Source organism: Triticum urartu, chromosome 1A (genome assembly GCF_056163025.1).
Source record: "Triticum urartu cultivar PI428250 chromosome 1A, HENAU_Tu73, whole genome shotgun sequence".
Classification (NCBI taxonomy): Eukaryota; Viridiplantae; Streptophyta; class Magnoliopsida; order Poales; family Poaceae; genus Triticum; species Triticum urartu.
The window spans coordinates 189,270,292-189,277,231 of NC_141873.1; the positions used below are offsets into that span (position 1 = coordinate 189,270,292).

The window sequence follows — 6,940 nt, forward strand, 5'->3', positions numbered from 1 at the left end:
GATGTTGTAGAAGGGTCTCGGCTTGTAGTGGCACAATGTTCGCAGGATGTTGTATTTGAATAAATGTATTCATGTTGCCTTTGTCTTGTATTATGGGAACAAAGCCAGTTTTGTAAAGTAATTTTATTATGCTTTGAATTGTTTCCTCCTGTGCGGCCGTGTTGTGTGTAATCTGAGGGTTGGCCAATCGTCGGCTTCTGCCCTCATGTAGATAGTACGGAGGTGTTCGGGATGGAATCTAAACAATCTTGATCCAATTATATGGTCCTTGAAGGAGTTGTTTAGCGCAACGAACAAGGCAATCAGACTTTATGGCTTTAACGCCCTCACTTAGCCATAGGAGTTTTATAATAAAGCATGGGCGCAGCCCCTGGTTTAATCCAGAGTACTATCAGCATATGATCGGGAAGTGTCGATCTCTCGCGTAACACGGAAAAAATCTCCAACGATTTGTAACCCTTGAGTAGCTGACCGGCTCTCGCCACATCATGACAGTCAGTTTTTGGCTTTCTCTACTAAGGTGCTCGTCTGGTCAAAGCCAGGGCACAATCGCAGTAGTTCTCCCTTTACTACCCTAGCCGATGGAGCGGAACGTAGGGTAGCAAGCACAGGAGTCGGGCAACCCAACTATTAACGAAAGACATGATTCGGAGCCAATGCATGTAATGCTAAATTCAGGGTGCCGAACATATATAAGAAGTGTTCGGACTGTGTTGCCGTATTGTGGGGCGACAGGTAGCCCTTGGCGAATATTAAACGTAAAAGAGTGTCGATGCAGCAAATAAGCAGATCGAAAATAAAAACGAAGTAAGAAGCGAAAACCATAGGAACTGGGCCACGAACCATTTTATTATAACTGGATGGATACGTCAAGGCATATCTTGTACAGATGGTGTGAGAAGTATCCGGCCATTTAACATGCCGGCATCAATAGGGCGCAGCGTGCGGGTCCTGAGAAATAAGTATGAATACCGTCAAGAAGAACGTATAAAGGTTACCCTACACACCTGTGTTGCTTGCCTCCGTTGTATTTCAGTCCTTCTAAAGGACTTGACATCAGTCCTGCGGGAAAAGGTGCCTGAAACAAGAAAAAGAAGTAAAGTATGTGTGTCCGGGATCGGTCTGGCCGGATTGTAGACCCCGGGTTATCTCGTGCCTCCGTCGATGTCCATGGAATTTTGAGTGCGTAATTGTGTACGTGTGGTACGAATGCCACTACCTTATTGGGGCTGGGACGGAGGCCGAATTGCTAGTCGAGCTCTTGATGAGCCGCGTTGTCCTGTTGCAGTGTAGTTCGAACCCGCTTGATGGTGTCCAGGGGCTCGGCAGCTGGGTTATAATGCTGCTTGAGAAGGCCGCTCTCTGCTTCAGCTGCTAGGGCGGCGGTCTGCTCCTCTGTTCGGAGGGAGCATTCCGTATTGCCATGGACTATTATGACGCCGTGTGGACCGGGCATCTTGAGCTTGAGATAAGCATAGTGTGGCACTGCGTTAAATCTAGCAAATGCGGTTCGTCCGAGCAGTGCATGGTAACCGCTGTGGAAGGGGACGATATCGAAGATTAACTCTTCGCTTCGGAAGTTTTCCGGAGAACAAAGACCACCTCCAGCGTGATTGAGCCCATACAGCGGGCCTATACACCTGGTATGACTCCTTTAAAGGTAGTCTTTGTGGGTTTGATTCGTGAGGGATTAATGCCCATCTTCTGTATTGTATCCTGGTATAGCAGGTTGAGGCTGCTTCCCCCATCCATCAGGACTCTTGTTAGGTGGAATCCGTTGATGATTGGGTCAAGGACCAGTGCGGCCAAACCGCCATGGCGGATACTGGTCGGATGATCTCGTCGATCAAAGGTGATCGGAAATGACGACCATGGGTTGAACTTCGGGGGACTGGCTCTACCGCATAGACGTCCCTGAGTGCTCGTTTGCGCTCCTTTCTAGGGAAGTGTGTGGCGTATATCATGTTCACCGTTTTGACTTGGGGGGATTTCTTCTGTCCCCCGATGTTCGGCTGCCGGGGCTCTTCATCCTCGTCCTCACTTTGTGATCCCTTTTCTTTGTTTTCGGCATTTAACTTGCCAGCCTGCTTGAAGACCCAACAGTCCCTGTTGGTATGATTGGCTTGCTTATCCGAGGTGCCATGAATTTGGCACAGACGGTCGAGTATGCGGTCCAGGCTAGAACGTCCTTCGTTGTTTCTTTTGTAGGGTTTCTTCCGTTGGCCATACTTGGAGCCACTGAATCCGGCGTTGACTGTGGTGTCTTCAGTGTTGTCGCCATTGCTTCTACGTTTGTGTCTATTGCACCGGAGCTTGCCCGTGTTGTTCTTGGCCTCTGTAGGGCCTGCCTCACTAGCTGTGTTTTTGCTATGAGCCAGCCAGTTGTCCTCACCTGCGCAAAAGCGGGTCATGAGTGCCGTAAGGGCTGCCATTGACTTCGGCTTTTCTTGTCCGAGATGGCGTGCTAGCCATTCGTCACGGATGCTGTGTTTGAGGGCTGCTAGGGCCTCGGTGTCCGGACAGTCGACGATCTGGTTCTTTTTGGTTAGGACCCTAGTCCAGAATTTTCTGGCCGATTCTCCGGGTTGTTGAACTATGTGGCTTAGGTCATCGGCATCTGGTGGCCGGACATAAGTCCCTTGGAAGTTCTCGAGGAAAGCCTCTTCCAAGTCCTCCCAGTTGCCGATTGAGTTCTCAGGCAGGCTATTTAACCAGTGCCGAGCTGGTCCTTTGAGTTTTAATGGGAGGTATTTGATGGCATGGAGGTCGTCTCCTCGGGCCATGTGGATGTTGAGAATGAAATCCTCGATCCATACTGCAGGATCGGTTGTGCCGTCGTATGATTCGATATTGACGGGCTTGAACCCCTCGAGGAATTCATGATCCAGTACTTCATCTGTGAAGCAGAGCCGGTGTGCGGCGCCTCTATATCGGGCCACATCGTGGCGGAGCTCTGAAGGAGTCCGTCTGCGGCATTCGGCTGGAGCGTGGTTAGGTTTGTCACATCCGAATAAGTAGCCGTCGTCGTGCCTCGAGGCATGTCCTCGTGATCCGTAGATCGATCTTGTGTGTCCTGCTCTACTATCCAGGGTCTATAGGAGGTCGTACGTATGACTCCGGACTCTTCCGTCCCTATTTTGATGGGGTGGTGGGGCGGTCTACTGTTCGGCCTGAGTTGCCGCTTTATCTCGACCGCGGGGTGGCTGTTCCGCCGCCCTGTCCCGACCACGTGGTGGTCGATCCGCATTACGCGAGGGAGATATATGCTTCGGCGCCTCCTCATCGAATTGAGGTAGCAGTCTACGTTTCGGGTAGCTCTTGGCTGGGCGGTTGAGGCCGTATTCCTTGGCTGTCAGGACATCAGTCCATCTGTCGACGAGCAGGTCTTGTTCAGCTTGAAGCCGCTGTTGTTTCTTTTTCAGGCTCCTTGCAATGGCTATGAGCTGAAGCTTGAAGCGCTCCTGCTCGAGAGGATCCTCAGGCACGATGAAGTATTCGTTGCCAAGGCTTGTCTCCTCCTTGGAGGGCGGACGGTAACTATCATCCTCCGGGTCATCTTCTATGGCCTGTTCATCAGGGTTGTCTTGCCTGCTGTCGTGTTCCTGTATGGATGTGGCCCCGGCGGGGTTTTCACTGTTTTCGGCGTCGCCCGGAGTATTATTTTCTCCGGTGCCAGTGTTGTCATCCTTTGAGCGGCGGGGCTTGGGGCGGCATTTGGGCCGCCGGCGCTTGGACTGTGTCTCAGAGGTTTTATTCGCATCCGGCTCTTCTTTGTCGTCGCCAGATCCTTTAGGTGTATCAACCATGTACACGTCGTATGAAGAGGTGGCCGTCCAACGTCCAGTAAATGGCGGGTCTTGGCCTTGCTCCTTGTCGGATCGTCGTCCATACCATCGATGTCTTCGGAGCCATAGTCGAGCACGTCGGTTAAGTCATCGACGGTGGCTATGAAGTGGGTGGCGGGTGGGAAGCAAAATTCCTCATCATCCATCTCTAGCTCGAACCGGACATAGTTCGGCTGTGAGTCCTTTTCCAAGGACAATTTCTTTAAAGATTTTAGCACTTCACCCAAAGGCGAGTGCTAGAACACGTTAGCAGCACTGAACTCGAAGATCGATAACCGATCTAGCTCGGTGTCCGCGGGTGTACATAGTCCGGAACTTATAGCCGGAGACGAGTCCAAAGTTCCGTTAAAGCGAATATCGCAGGGCGTTGAGTCCACGTGCGGCTCCAACGCCGCGGACTCTAAGGCCTCGGATGGCTCGATCTGCTTTGGCTCTAAGGTCGTTGCAGCCGCAAGGACCATCTCTTGGGTGTGATCCGATGACAGATTTAAGTCACGTTCATCGGGATGAGGGGGAGCGATTGCCACGGGCTCAAGTCCCTCGAAGATCAAGTCTCCACGGATATCCGCGGCGTAGTTCAAGCTTCCTAATCCGACATGATGGCCAGGGGCGTAGCTGTCGATCTCCTCCAGATGGCCAAGCGAGTTGGCCCTCAGTACGAAGCCGCCGAATACGAGGATCTGTCCAGGGAGGAAGGTTCCTCCTCGGGCAACGTCATTATTGACGATTGAGGGGGCCATCGAACCTTTTGTCGACGACACAGTGGAACTCTCAATGAAAGCACCAATGTCGGTGTCAAAACCGGCGGATCTTGGGTAGGGGGTCCCAAACTATGCGTCTTGGATCGATGGTAACAGGATACGGGGGACACAATGTTTACCCAGGTTCGGGCCCTCTCTATGGAGGTAAAACCCTACGTCACCCTTGATTGATATTGATGAATATGAGTGCTACAAGAGTGGATCTACCACGAGATCATAATGGCTAAACCCTAGAAGTCTAGCCTATGTGGGTATGGTAATGAGTATATGTCGTGTCCTTTCCGGACTATCCCCTTCGGTTTATATAGACACCGAGGGGATCTAGGGTTTACATGGAGTCGGTTACATAAGAAGGAATCTTCAGTCGCCAAGCTTGCCTTCCATGCCAAGTAGAGTCCAATCCGGACACGGTGCAGTCTTCGGCCTTCATGTCTTCACAGCTATCAGTCCGGCCCATAGATAACAGGCTGGACGCCCGAGGACCCCTTAGTCCAGGACTCCCTCACACCCACCCACTCGGACATAGAGGCTCTCATGAGTATAAAACAACAATCTCAGGAGAAGGTCCACCACATTTGGGCCAGATTCCTCCTTGTCAAGGACAAGGTAAAAGATTGCCGTGACGAGGACGCAGTATTAGCGTTCTGCAAAAACTGTGCGGACGAAGGAATCCTCAATGCCATCAATCGACGCCGCATACTAAAATTTGTTGACTTGGCAACCATCGTACAAAAATACTGCGCGATGGAAAGCGCCTAGGAAACTCGGGCAGCTCGCTAGGAACCACCAGCCCCAACCCAACTTCCCCTACAGGTGAAAAGGGCGTCCCCTCGGGGCACACCCAGTCCAACAGTCAAAAAACACAAAGCCACTATACGACACGGCACCGTTCTGGAAGGGTGGCTCGATGGCCCATGCAAATACATACAACAACAGATACCGTGGCAACCCACAGCCTTAGAGCATGTTGGATACTACGACAGGTAGCCAAGAGCGGCGAGGACATCCTTATCAAGGACGCACCAGAACAACACCCCCCAGAAGACGATGAACCAAGAGTATTGACAGTCTTCGAGACATTCACTTCAAATAACAAGCGTGAAAGGGCACTTCGCGAGCTCAACAAAGTCTGCCAAATCGCTGAAACCCATGGAACGACACGGCTATAACATTCAATGATGGAGACGAACCAAAGTATAGAACAGTACAAGCACCAGCCGCCTTAGTCCTCAGCCCCATCGTGGATGGGTTTCGACTCACCAACGTCCTCATGGACGGCGGCAGCGGACTTAATCTCATTTATGAGGACACACTCCATAAAATGGAAATAGACAGGAGCCGCCTCAAACAAAGTAACACAACCTTTCGAGGAATTATTCCTAGTCGGGAGGCGCGGTGCGCGGGCAAAATCGCACTTGACGTGGTATTCAGATCGCCAGAGAACTATTGGTCCGAAGAAATAACCTTCCAAGTGGCCCCTTTCAGCAGCGGATATCACGCCCTGTTGGGGCGGGATGCTTTTACACGCTTCCAAGCTATACCTCACTACGGATATATGAATCTCAAAATGCCCGGACCAAACGGTATAATCACTCTTGTCAGTGATCTGGACATAGCACTCCACGCTGAAAACAAAACCGCATCCCTGGCCCTGGAGGCGCTATCCAAAGCCCTCGCGGCCAAAGAATTAACCGCACTACGCTCCACAGTGGACAGGGACGATGTGATCCTCGACAAATGCCCCAAATCCACCTCGTTCAAACTAGCAGAAGAAATAGTCAAATTCCAGGTCCCCCCAACGAACCCCAAGAAGACAGCATCCATCGGAGCACAACTGAACCCAACAGTTGACGCCGCACTACGAGAATTCCTGCGTGAAAACTGGGACATATTTGCCTGGCACCCTTCGGACATGCCAGGGATCCCACGCAAGCTGGCCAAACATAGCCTCAATTGTTGGGGAACGTAGTAATTTCAAAATTTTCCTACGCACACGCAAGATCATGGTGATGCATAGCAACGAGAGGGGAGAGTGTAGTCTACGTACCCTCGTAGACCAACAGCGGAAGCGTTATGACAACGCGGTTGATGTAGTCGTACGTCTTCACGGCCCGACCGATCAAGCACCGAAACTACGGCACCTCCGAGTTCTAGCACACGTTCAGCTCGATGACGATCCCCGGACTCCGATCCAGCAAAGTGTCGGGGAAGAGTTCCGTCAGCACGACGGCGTGGTGACGATCTTGATGTTCTACTGTCGCAGGGCTTCGCCTAAGCACCACTACAATATTATCGAGGACTATGGTGGAGGGGGGCACCGCACACGGCTAAGAG

At 51.7% G+C, this 6,940-nt stretch overlaps 1 pseudogene; it reads right to left on the reverse strand.

Annotated features, from left to right (window-relative positions):
• Positions 1-1,249: 1,249 nt before the first annotated feature.
• On the reverse strand, positions 1,250-4,585 carry LOC147990559 (uncharacterized; annotated as a pseudogene).
• Between the last annotated feature and the right edge of the window lie 2,355 nt (positions 4,586-6,940).